Raw genomic sequence first — 13,766 nt, forward strand, 5'->3', positions numbered from 1 at the left:
GAACTCAGCAGGTCAGGCAGCATCCATGGAGAGGAATAAACAGTTGATGTTTCAGAACAAAACCTTTCATCAGGACTGAAGTGTTTCAACCCAAAATGTTGACTGTACATTCCTCTCCATAGCTGCCTGACCTGCTGAGTTCCTCTAGCATTTTGTGTGTGTTGCTCTGGATTTTCTGTAAATTTCATGTTTCAAGTTGTTTGCAGCCCAAACATCTACAATATCTTCCAAAATTCTCTTTAAAAAAAACTTGCCTTCTGCTGCTTTGGTTATTTCAATAGGTTGAAAAAAGATGTTTTAAAAGCTGCAATTATACCTTGATCCATTGGCTGGAAAACTGCTGTTGTGTTCAGTGCCAGGAACACAACCAAAAATTCAGTCGTAAGAAAATACAGATGTTTGAATGCGGAGCAAAATAGAAAAAGAGTGGAGGAACTCAAGTGTATTGAGTAGCACCCATAGGGATTTTAGCAACATGATAATTGATATCTTGGGTTGACACCGTGCATAATGACTAAAATGCAGGATGCCCGGGGTTATTATCAATAATCAATAAAATCTTGAATAGTAATTCTTGGAAGCACAGAATCCCTCTACCTGAGTAATAAAATACTTCATAAACTACTCTTCAAAAGTGGCCAACTTCATCCTAGCTGTTTTGCTGAGTTTCCAGATAACTGGAAGAGATGCCTTCCCAATTCTTCTCAGAGCCTGAGGGTTCTCAAATGGATAAATAAAGGCTCAAGTTAGCAATGTCCTGCTGAATCTCCACAAAGCAACAAAGTCACTTACTCTTTTCAAACCTCTTCAATGCTTTGTAATGATAGCAGACTGCACCAGGGCCAATCTTTTTTAAGATGGTGCTACAGAAGGCGTGCAACAGTTTACTGATAGTTCAAAGCAAGGAAATTCATCTAAAAACATAACTAATAACAATTCTTTTTAAAGTAAATTGTGGTAAACTATCACTGTAAACAATGAAGAGGTGAGCAAAGGCTAAGTGAATCCGGGAGACGAGTTGTGCTGGTGCACTGCAAAATTGACAAAGATATAGTTGGAGTGAACAATTCGGAGAGGAGAAGTTAAGGCAACGGACTTTCAATGCCTGTCCAACTATCCCAAGTGTGAGGTTGGATCACTCCAAGCAATTTGGAGAGGTTGAGAACGGCTTTATCGGCAGTGAAATCTCGGTCCAAAGTGAATCACTGGATGGCATTTTCTAGGCCCAGAGTGATTCACTGGGGCAGAGCCCGGGTTCTAATCCGAGATATGATCTGTTATTTGGCCAATTTCAACAACAGACTGGAAAGGCAGGATGTCAAGAGTCAGGCTGATTTTGCTTACTCTCCAACTATGTTCACTCTTCTCTCTGCGACACTTAGAGAATGCCGCTGGCTGCTGAGCTTCATATCTGTGAACTTTGCGGCGATTTGCCCCACTAATATGATGAACTGATACAGAGGGTTTGGGCCTACTCTGGGGATTTGGATTTAAGGACTCAATTTGGTTTTGAATGTGGTTGTTGTTGCTTGCTTCTACTGTTTGCATGATTTGTGTTTCGTCTGCTCTTCCTAGGTGCATTAGATAGATTATTAGGATGCTCAGTCCTCGTTTATTGTCATTTAGAAATGCATGCATTAAAAAATGATACAATGTTCCTCCAGAATGATATCACAAAAAAAAGGACAAACCAAGACTAAAACTGACAAAACCACATAATTATAACATATAGTTACAACAATGCAAAGCAATACCATAATTTGATAAAGAGCAGATTATGGACACGGTAAAAAAAAAAGTCTCAAAGTCCCGATAGACTCATCATCTCACACAGGCAGCAGAAGGGAGGAACTCTCCCCGCCATGAACATCCAAATGCCGCCAACTCGCTGATGCAGCATCATTGGAAGCACCCGACCGCAGCGGACTCTGAGTCTGTCCGAAAACTTCAAGCCCCTGACCAGCCCCTCCGACACAGCCTCTCCAAGCGCCATCCTCTGCCCAGCACTTCAACCCTGCCCCGGCCACCGAGCAACAAGCAAAGCCGAGGACTCGAGGCCTTCTCCCCCGGAGATTCCGGACCACACAGCAGCAGCAGTAGCGAAGCAGGCATTTCGGAAGTTTCACCAGATGTTCCTCCGTGCTCTCACGTCCATCTCCATCAAATCAGGATTGTGCATGGCACCCTACTTGACAAATAACAGACATCACCACCGAAGTGGCCGCTGCGAGCTGCATCGCGCCATCATCTTCTCCTCCATTATGGGTTGATCTTTATTTTTTTTTAAATTGGGTTCTTTCAGGTTTCTTGCTTTATGACTGCCTATAAGCCGACAAATCTCAAGGTTGTATAATTTATACATTCTTTGAAAATAAATGTACTTGGAATCTTGAATCTTTGAGTGTCCATTTTATTCTTTATATTTGAACGATTGAGATATGACACTTATTAATTTCTGATGGTGCTTCTCTTTTTCTTTTCTGAGACGCACCACCATTAGTTACACTTTTATCCCTATCCAAATTTTCCAGACCTATTGGATGAAAAAAGTTGTTCCCTCAGCTTTTCAAACAGGGACCCTTGATACTACCACGTGGTTCCAAATTTGACCAGGTCATATCTTCAATTTCTTACATACCATTTAATAACCCCAAATTTAAACAAAACTAGTTGCATTCATGAAGAAACAAACAACAGGATCTATAGATTTTTACTTATTTTATAATGGAACAGAAAACTCCACTCCTGCTATCAGTAATCAATTTACAAATGAACTGAAACAAGTAGGTATATTTTAGCATGTGGGAGGTGTCTAAAAGGAAGGGGATCAAAAAAATTTCCTTACTAGTCATTCAAACATCAGAGGCAAAATGATCTGCTACTCCCCTTGCTTAAAACAGAGAAAGACACAGGAGATAACAGAAGTTCACTGACATAATGGACAAAATGGCTTCCAGCAAACAGTTAACCAGCAGAACTCCTTTCCACTGAGGAGCCAGACTAACCTCACTGAACCAGTGATTTCCCACCATGTCCTAAAGCAGCAGCAACAACCTCATGGAATTAATTCAAAGAAGTCTCCTTGGAAAAACCTGGTCAGACTGGTATGCGGAGTCCTGATCCACTCTTTACAACACAGAGAATAATTGTAAGGGATGAACTGAAGGAATTTTTGTATTTTTAAAGATTTTTTTTTACAGTTGGTACATTTAAAGTTTCAATAATCTGATTTTAATAGCTTGATTAATTTTTCATGGACTTGAAATGGCTAGAATGTCAGGGGATTTCATCATATTGAACACTAATGGAGGGCCCACATGAGGATCAAAAGAAGAAAATTCATCCTTCACTGCTGGACTTGGAGCCAGAAAAGTGCAGAAAGCTTTCAATGCGGGTTGCAAAAAAAAGTGTTTTTCCCCACGTCAGAGGTTTCAGTAATAAATTATGGCTCAAAGATAAACAATTGAATTAAAAATGTAAATTGTTATCTTTTCATCCCATTCTTGTACCTTATACATGACCTTTTGGAGTAAATTCATTAGTCTGGTCTTGACTGCAGACAGCACAGTGGCACATCACCATGGACCAGGTTGGATTCTGACTTCTCGTGCTGTCTCTGTGGAGTGTGCATTTTCCACATTCCAGAGTGGCACAGATGGGTAGGTTATTTGACCTCTATAAATTCCCCTTACTGTATAGTTGAGTTGAAGAATCTGAGGGAGTTGATGGGATGTGGAAAGAATAAAGTGGGATTAGTGCAAGATTGATGCTTGACTGTCAGTGGACCTGCTTTTGAGCTGCATGATTCAACAGATTAAATATTCAGAAATACTCTGAAGTAGAAAGAGAAAAAATTCCTTGTTAATTCTTCCTAAACAATAGAAACTCAACAACTCCAAAGGATCTCTCTTCAATCTATGAAAATAATAGAGCATTGAAAAAAGAATAGGATCAAACTATTGAGCATATATTACACACACACACACAAAATATACACAAATATATAAAATTTCAAAGCAATTCCAAAGATTGATCTATATGATACATCACAGACATTTTTTAAAAATATTAATCAAGCATCAGTTGTTGGATATGGGAACATTGAATGCTTTCCAGATAACTTTCAACCAATAGGCAGAATATCATAAAATTAGAAAATATTTTAAATTTTGAAAGGTAATACAGTGGACTCAGGTTAATTGGGCCATTGGTCAATCGGGGCAGCCGCTTATTTGGGACAAATTTTAAGGAACAAAAAACTAATTAAGAAAATAACCGGGATTCACATTATTTAGGATACTGCCACTTAATTGGAACAGGACACTGTTGCTGAACAGTTTCTAACTAGTGTCAGTCACATGCACTTGTGTGGCCATTAGATACTACACCATGCCGAGAGCAAACAGTTTTAAAATAATGTCAGTTTCATGTGTCTGTGTTCAGATAGGAGTAATTTCTGTCACTGAGAGTTGCTGATAAAACATTAGCTTTATTTGTCACATGTACATTAAGACAACGAAATGAGTCTTATTTGCGCCAATGATCATCACAGCCCCAGGATTGTGCTGGGGGCAGCCATGCAGCAAGTTTCACCACACTTGTACTGCCAACAGAGCACGCCCACAATTCACTAAACCTAACTGCACAACTGTATAATGTGAGAAGAAACCGGAGCACCAGGAAACCCAGTAATCATGGGGAGAACATAGAAACTCCTTACAAACAGCAGCAGGAATCAAATCCCAATTGCGCTGTAAAGCGATTGCGCTAACCACAACACTACCATGCTCTGCTTGTTTCAAATATACAGTATAATTTAGAATGTTTTTTAAAAATCTCAAACAAGCAATAAATTTCAATCTCCAACCTCTGTGCCTCAGTTCATTCTTCATAGTTGATGAGAAATTTTAAAAACTTAATTGAGCATTCTACCCAATTTTCCACTTTACTCATGTTTCTGAGAGCATCAGCATGCGACACAATCTGATATACAAATAGAAGTTTGTATCCACCAGTGAAAATCATACATTTGCAAAGTAACTTTGAAAAGTGAAACCAACTTTAATACTTTTTAAGCAACAACCCAGTTCACTTTAAGAAGTTACAAGTGGTGAACATTATTTGGACTCACATAATGAGTATTTGAACATGGCCTTAAAAGTGCATGGATGGTTAGCAGTCATCAAAAAATATTTTCCAGGATCATATTACTATGTAGAAAAGTCATGGAACATCTGCTAGCAACTTGATCCATTTGACCGGAATTAACATGCTAAGTTCAAAAATGATCTGACTTACCACAGGCTTATCATTGGCTTAGCAATAAGCCATTCAAGTATGTATCTGTAAGTGCAAACAGCCAAAATAGATTTCAGTTAATTGGGCCATTGGTTAATCAGGGCAGCCACTCATCTGGAACAACTGCTAAAGAACAAAAACTAATTGAGAAAATAACCATGATTCCCTTCGTTTATTTGGGACGCTTAATTGTGACAGGAGACGGTTGCCGAACAGTTTCTAACGACTATCAGTAGCATGCACTTGTGTGGATGTTAGACACTATGCTGTTCCAACTGAACAGTTTTTAAATAGCATCTGTTCAAAGCCTAGTGATTCTTGGGGGGGGGGGGGAGAGAGAGAGAGAGAGAGGGACACACACACGCACACGTACAAACACATAGAGAGAGAGAGAGAGAGACACACACACACACACACACATATTAATCATTCACAGTCCAGCCTGAAAAATGTATGTGAACCCTTGTATTTAATAACTGGTAGAACCTCCTTTAGCAACAATAACCTCCGCCAAACATTTCCTGTAGCTGCTGATCAGACTTGCACAACAGTGAGGAGGAATTTTAGACTATTCCTCCACACAAACCTGTTCCAGTACATTAATATTTAGAAACATAGAAAACCTACAGCACAATACAGGCCCTTTGGCCCACAAAGCTCTGCTGAACATGGCCCTACCTTAGAACTACCTAGGCTTTACCCATAGCCCTCTATTTTTCTAAGCTCCATGTAGCCATCCAGGAGTCTCTTAAAAGACCCTATCGTTTCCGCCTCCATCACTGCCGCCAGCAGCCCATTCCACACACTCACCACTCTATGCTAACAAAATTACCCCTGACATCTCCTCCGTACCTGCTTCCAAGCACCTTAAAACTATGCCCTCTCGTGCTAACCATTTCAGCCCTGGGGAAAAGCCTCTGACTATCCACATCATCAATGCCTCTCATTATCTTGTACACCTCTCTTCCTCCATCGCTCCAAGGAGAAAAGGCCAAGTTCACTCAACCTATTCTCAGAAGGCATGCTCTCCAATCCAGGCAACATCCTTGTAAATCTCCTCTGCACCCTTTCTATGGTTTCCATGTCCTTCCTGTAGTGAGGTGACCAGAACTGAGCACAGTACTCCAAATGGGGTCTGACCAGGGTCCTAGATAGCTGCAACATTACCTCTCTGTGCTTAAACTCAGTCCCACAATTGATGAAGGCCAATGCACCATACGCCTTCTTAACCATAGAGTAAACCTGCGCAGCTGCTTTGAGTGTCCCATGGACTCGGACCCCAAGATCCCTCTGATCCTCCACACTGCCAAGAGTCTTACCATTAATGCTATATTCTACCATCATATTTGAGCTACCAAAATGAACCACCTTGCACTTATCTGGGTTGAACTTCATCTGCCATTACTCAGCCCAGTTTTGCATCCTATCAATGTCCTGTTGTAACCTCTGACAGCCCTCCACACTACCCACAACACCCCCAACCTCTGGGATACCTTGCATGAACAGCTCTCTTCAGGTCATGCCACAACATCTCAATTGGGTTAAGGTCTGGATTCCTGGATTCCGACTTGGTCATTCCAAAGCATGAATTTTCTTCTTTTTAAAATATCCTGTTGTTAATTTAGTTCTGCATTTCGGATTATTGTCTTGTTGCATCATCCAACTTCTATTAAGCTTCAGGTGATGGACAAATACCTGACATTCTCCTGTAAAACACCTTGATACAATTTTGAATTCATTGTTCCCTCAACGACTGCAAACTGTCCAGGCCGAGGCAGCAAAGCAGCCTCAAACCATGATGCTCCTTCCACCATGCTTCAGTTGGGATGAGGTTTTGCTGATGTGTGCAGTGCCCTTTTCCCTCCAAACATAGCAGTGTGCATTTCTGCCAAAAATTCAACTTTTGCATAGTCTGTCTACAGAACATTGTCCCAGAAGCATTTTGGAACATCGAGCTGGTCTTTTGCAAAGTTGAGATGGGCAATAATTTTTTTTTTTGGAGAGTAGTGGTTTCCTTCCATGAATACCATTCTTCTTCAGTGTTTCTCTTATAGTGGACATATGAACATAGACTTTAGTAAGTTCTAGAGATTTTTGCAAGTCTTTTGCTGTTTCCCTTGGGTTCCTTTTCACCACCTTCAGCATTGAACATTTTGCTCTTGCTGTGATCTTTGTAGGATTCCCACTGCTAGGGAGAGTAGTACAGTACTGAATTTCCTCCATTTATAGAGAATTCCTCTTACTGAAGACTTTGTCGCCTTTTCCAGCTTCATGCATTTCTACAATTCTTCTTCTAAGGTCCTCTGAAAGTTGCTTTAATTAAGGCATGGTGCATGTAAACAGATCTTTCTTGAGAAGAGCAGGTTCTCTCAGTAACCCAACTTTGTATGTCTTTTTTTAATGGGACAGGGCACCTCTACAACCCACACCTCCAATCTCATTTCACTGATTGGAACACCTGACTCCAACTAGCTTTTGTAGAAGGCATTACCCCAGAGATTCACATACTTTTTTGAGCCTAGACTGTGATCGTTTAAATGGTGTACTCAGTGTTGATGAGAAGTACAATTGTTTGTGGTTTATTGGTTTTGGCAGATTGTGTTTGTCTATTATTATGACTTAGATGAAGAACAGACCACATTTTATGAGTGATTATTGCAGAAAACTAGGTAATTATAAAGGTTTCACGAACTTTTACTTGCAACTATAAATTTTTACGTATTTTTTATGTACACTGTATATATTGGAAACATCAGTCTACAGTGCGCACATAATCGTTGGAGAGCATTGTTGTGTAATCAAACCAGTTTGTCTCACTTCATTTACTCACAGTATTGAAACTGCTTTGCATTGAAGAACCCATCCCAGGAAAAAAAGTACTAACACAACGTCCAAGGAAAAAGTATCAAACTTTCTCAAGTCATGTGCTAACTAGCTAACTAAAAGGTATCTGTGCATTTTCCGTGAGACCATTGTCTGCACAATATATAATGGACCCTTTTCTTTACTTTGTATTATTTTGTTTGTTGTAGTTTAAAATATTTTGTCAATACAATTTTGATCTAGGTTTATACTGGTGTGAGTTAAATTATTGCCTTCTGGCAAACAATACATTTGCATGGGTGTGTCAGTATCCACACAAGTAACAGTACTGCTTTCCCTTGAAGGAACTTTCAAACTTAAGTTGTGTGACCAGAATCATATTTACCCTAGACATGTTTACTAATTGGAAGGGGAGGAGGAGAAGATGGCGGTGCGACACAGTGCGCAGCGGACACTCCAGTGAATGATATCTGTTATCTGTCAAGTAGGGTGCCATGCACAATACTGATTTGATGGAGACAGACGTGAGAGCACAGAGGAACATCTGGAGAAACTTCTGAAATGCCTTCTTCGCTGCCGCTGCAACTGTGTGATCCAGAATCACCGGAGAAGGGCCTCCGAGTCCTCGGCTTTGTTTGTTGCTTGGCGGCCGGGGCGGGGTCGAAGCGTTCGGCAGAGATGGTGCTCGGTGTCAGAGGGCTGGTCGGAGGCTCAAAGTTTTCAGACGGACTCAGGGTTGGCTGGGGTCAGGTGCTACCAATGTATCAGCAGTTGTCGGTGCCTGGAGGTTTATGGCAGGGAGAGTTTCTCCCTTTTGCTGGCTGCTATCGGGACCATCGGGAGTCGATCGGAAATTGAGATTTATTTTTACCGTGCCCATGGTCTGCTCTTTATCAAATTATGGTATTGCTTTACACTGCTGTAACTATATGTTATAATTATGTGGTCTTGTCGGTGTTAGTCTTTGGTTTGTCCTGTTTTTTCTGTGATATCACTCCAGAGGAACATTGTATCACTTCTTAAATGCAAGCATTTCTAAATGACAATAATCTAAAAAAAATGGCCTTTTCGTCGTTATTCCCATGCACTGTTGAATTATGTTGCTGTTAGTTTGTATTCATAGTAATAGCCTAACTCATTACGAGCCTATGGTGAGAGGGTTACACAAGTACATAATTTGTTATTCATTTAAATGGTAGTGTGTCTTTTTTATACTTTAACTTTTTCCTTGTAACTTCAGGTAATTTGGCAGCCACTTAATTGGGCCAGAATGTACTGGTCCTGATATGCCCCAAATAACCAGAATCCACTGAACTTTAGAAACACCTTCACATGCTAGGAGCAACCTCATTTCGAAAAGAAGCTGGTTAATTTCTGTTCCAATTTGTTCAGTTGCTTCTTACTGAAACAACTAACTGTCATCAATGAACAGAACCCTCATGATGCAAGTATTCATGGCAATAAATAATTTAGGAGAATTGATCCAGTAGAATTTGAAATAGTTTACAGGTAATTCAAATATTGACGATATATAAAATACAAAACATACTTCATGCTTGTCCATTTTATTTATTTACAGAAGGATGTGGACATCACTGGCAAGACTACATCTATTGTCTAGAAACTACCCTTGAACTGAAGGACTTCCTTGGTTGTTTCAAATTATGGGCCTCGAATCATGTATAGGCCAATAGTGCGGCACATTTCTTTTTCTGAAGGGAAACCAGACAGGTTTTATAACAAATGTATTGTTTTGTGCACAGCAATACCAAATCCAGGTTTAATTTCTGCCTACAATCTATTATTATTTGCAGAATTATTTAATAACTGGATTTTAAAATTTATACTTCAAGATTTTCCTTTGATATCTAGATGCTCCCAGCAATTCTGTTCATTTATATATTTACTCATAAAAAAAAAGAGATCTAATCCCACTCTACAAAGATAGAGAAGCACTAGGAGCAAAATGGAAGAATTATTTGGTGCCATGTTTTGTAGTGCCAATACTGCAGTGCACTTCCTTCAAGCTAAAATACAACACTGTGCTCACAAAGTCATGTTCTGCCTTTTTGAGAATTACATGTATACCAGCCTTAGGGTACTCAGAGGAAGAAAATGGGAGATTAATTTTTTAAAAACTAACCTCGTAAAGTCTTTAAACATAGAATTTAATACTAATATCTGTCCTTAATTTTTTAACAATTTCAAAAATGTTTTATAATACCTCCTGTAATCTCGCAAAACGATTAAAATGTGCAATCTAATTAACTGACTGAATCATTACGATTATGCAAAAAAACTTCTCCAAATCAAATCAAAATTAGCAGTACAAGGCACTGACGTTTTAATGTGAAGTCAGCCTTGTGATATAGAAAGGACATTGTTTAATTACTGTATATAAGCTCCCTGATACACAAATGAAAAAAATGACCAAACACAGAACGGATATATGAACAGTACTTACAGCAATAATAAAATTCATGGCTTAGACTTTGCAGAAATAATGATAAAACATCTGGTGTTTACATTACATTGGAGAGTGACATCAACTATTGCTGTGATGTGATGCTCAGCATGCAAATCCCAAAATTGTTAATGATCCAGGGAGTTCACAGGCTGCACCTTTGTCCCAATTACTACCACAAAAGTTATAGAAACATAGAAACATAGAAAATAGGTGCAGGAGTAGGCCATTCGGCCCTTTGAGCCTGCACCGCCATTTATTATGATCATGGCTGATCATCCAACTCAGAACCCCGCCCCAGCCTTCCCTCCATACCCCCTGACCCCCGTAACCACAAGGGCCATATCTAACTCCCTCTTAAATATAGCCAATGAACAATTAATTGATCTGAGAAGCATTTAAGCTTTTTACAAACGTCTTACTGTTAAAATGTTCTGAACTTCCACCAAGTTGTAATACAAGGTCTATAGATTTTTCATGATATGCCAAACAAAAGTTATTGCTCAGCAAATAACTGGCCCATGAAACTACATCTAATGCAAACTGTAATTAAGAAGCATGAATAATGAATACTTCAGAAAACTTTATTCTTTGTTTTTGGATTTTTCCTTAATTATCTCTGCATGTTCCAATCTTATTTCACATGTTCTAATCTTGTTGTGGATGGATGTTCTAATCTTATTTCTATGAGGAATTATTGATGTGATGTGCAGCCAGCTTAATGACAGTAAAGCTGCTGGCTGCCTGATATTCCCCCCACTGAGGTCTAACAGTAGAGGTGGAAAGGTTGGCATGGAATCTATACCAAAGCAAATCAATGGATCTTTGAGAATTTTTCTTCATGCTTTACCACTGAGAAAAATTCAGAATGAATATAATTGGTATCATGTGATTTATATTTATATAATCTGCCTTGGACACAGAAACTTCTAAGAAATAACTGAAAATTCACAAAGCATTTTCTGAACCGTCAGAACATCCCACAACAATTCATGATCCTTTGAAGGGCAAATATTTTTGTCCTTTCCAGACGCAAGTTGTTTTCATTATGCTGGACGATGGATAAGTTCTGGCATCATAAACCAGAGTTTTTGTCTCACCCAGCATCTCAATCCTGCACGTTAAGTGTCAGTCTGATTAAATGATTCAAGATTCTGGTATCAGACTCAAATCCACACGAACCAGAGTGCTATTTCTGTGCCAAGCTTCAGTCAAACAGTTCATAAACAAGCATACAGCTCATTTTACTTTGCTGGTGGACAATAGAGTAAACATTATTTCCACCAAATATAGTCTGCTTTTTCGGTAATTTTTTTTAACATCTAAAGCCAGTTCCTTGCCCCACTTTAACAAATGGAAGTGACAGAGAATTGTATTATCATTTTTTAAGCCAGCCATCTCATTTTCACAAGACGGGATCTGGAAGATGTATTACTGCTGTCGTCGGGCACTGACAATTCAAATGAAGGCATTTGGCACAGTGTAATCAATCAGACAGATTTAGGAAAAAATCCTAAAGGCAGTTTCACAATGGAACCCACCAAACCTCTTCCCCATTTTGCCACTCCCACTTTATAAATCAGCCAGGATTAATTCATCAGTCACTCAAACTTTTAATACCTGTATGTTATTTAAAATAAGTCAACTGATTCCATAGATAGCATTCGTTTCCAAATCGCAGTTTGGATATTTTAGTGCAGTGCTGAAGGCAAACTGTTTTGAGATTAGATTAGATTATGAGGACACTCAGTCCTCGTTTATTGTCATTTAGAAATGCATGCATTAAAAAATGATACAATGTTCCTCCAGAATGATATCGCAAAACAAACAGGACAAACCAAGACTAAAATTGACAAAACCACATAATTATAACATATAGTTACAACAGTGCAAAGCAATACGGTAATTTGATAAAGAGCAGACCATGGGCACGGTAAAAAAAAGTCTCAAAGTCCCGATCGACTCATCATCTAACGCAGGTGGCAGAAGGGACAAACTCTCCCTGCCATGAACCTCCAAGCGCCAACAACTTGCCGATGCATTGGAAGCACCCGACCGCAGCCAACTCCGAGTCCGTCTGAAAACTTTGAGCCTCCGACCAGCCCCTCCGATACCTCCTCTCCGAGCACCATCCTCTGCCAAGCGCTTCGACCCCGCTCCGGCCACTGAGCAACAAGCAAAGCCGAGGACTCGGGGCCTTCTCCTCCGGAGATTCTGGACCACACAGTAGCAGCAGCAGCAAAGCAGGCATTTCAAAAGTCTCACCAGGTGTTCCTCCGTGCTCTCACGTACATCTCCATCAAATCAGGATTGTGCACAGCACCCTACTTGACAAATTAACAGACATCACCACCGGAGCGGCCGCAGTGAGCTGCGTCGCGCCGCCATCTTCTCCTCCTTCTGAGATGAAGTGGTGGTCCTTGTCTATCTGTGTGAGTGGTTCATATTGACAAACAGATGATAGGCAATAATTGTGTCTCAACTAAACTAACAGATCAACCGATCATTTGATTCACTTGCGTTCTGGTAATCTTTTGCTCCTTACATTACTGTTTACACAAAAGGGACATTTTTCAAAGGTCTTTTTCTCTAGTTTTATAACTATAGTCATACTTTATTTATCCCGGGGGAAATTGGTTTTTGTTACAGTTGCACCATAAATAATAAATAGTAATAAAACCATAAATAGTAAAATAGTAATATGTAAATTATGCCAGGAAATAAGTCCAGGACCAGCCTATTGGCTCAGGGTGTCTGACCCTCCAAGGGAGGAGTTGTAAAGTTTGATGGCCACAGGCAGGAATGACTTCCTATGATGCTCTGTGCTGCATCTCGGTGGAATGAGTCTCTGGCTGAATGTACTCCTGTGCCCACCCAGTACATTATGTAGTGGATGGGAGACATTGACCAAGATGGCATGCAACTTAGACAGCATCCTCTTTTCAGACACCACCGTGAGAGAGTCCAGTTCCATCCCCACAACATCACTGGCCTTACGAATGAGTTTGTTGATTCTGTTGGTGTCTGCTACCCTCAGCCTGCTGCCCCAGCACACAACAGCAAACATGATAGCACTGGCCACCACAGACTCGTAGAACATCCTCAGCATTGTCCGGCAGATGTTAAAGGACCTCAGTCTCTTCAGGAAATAGAGACGGCTCTGACCCTTCTTGTAGACAGC

General features: G+C 40.0%; 1 protein-coding gene across 1 annotated transcript in view; it reads right to left on the reverse strand.

Moving 5' to 3' along the window:
• Window positions 1–13,766, reverse strand: part of heatr3 (HEAT repeat containing 3) — a 60,311-nt gene that overhangs the window by 30,566 nt on the left and 15,979 nt on the right. The gene's annotated exons all lie outside the window — the stretch shown is intronic.

The sequence above is a fragment of the Mobula hypostoma genome, chromosome 14 (genome assembly GCF_963921235.1).
Source record: "Mobula hypostoma chromosome 14, sMobHyp1.1, whole genome shotgun sequence".
Taxonomy (NCBI): Eukaryota; Metazoa; Chordata; class Chondrichthyes; order Myliobatiformes; family Myliobatidae; genus Mobula; species Mobula hypostoma.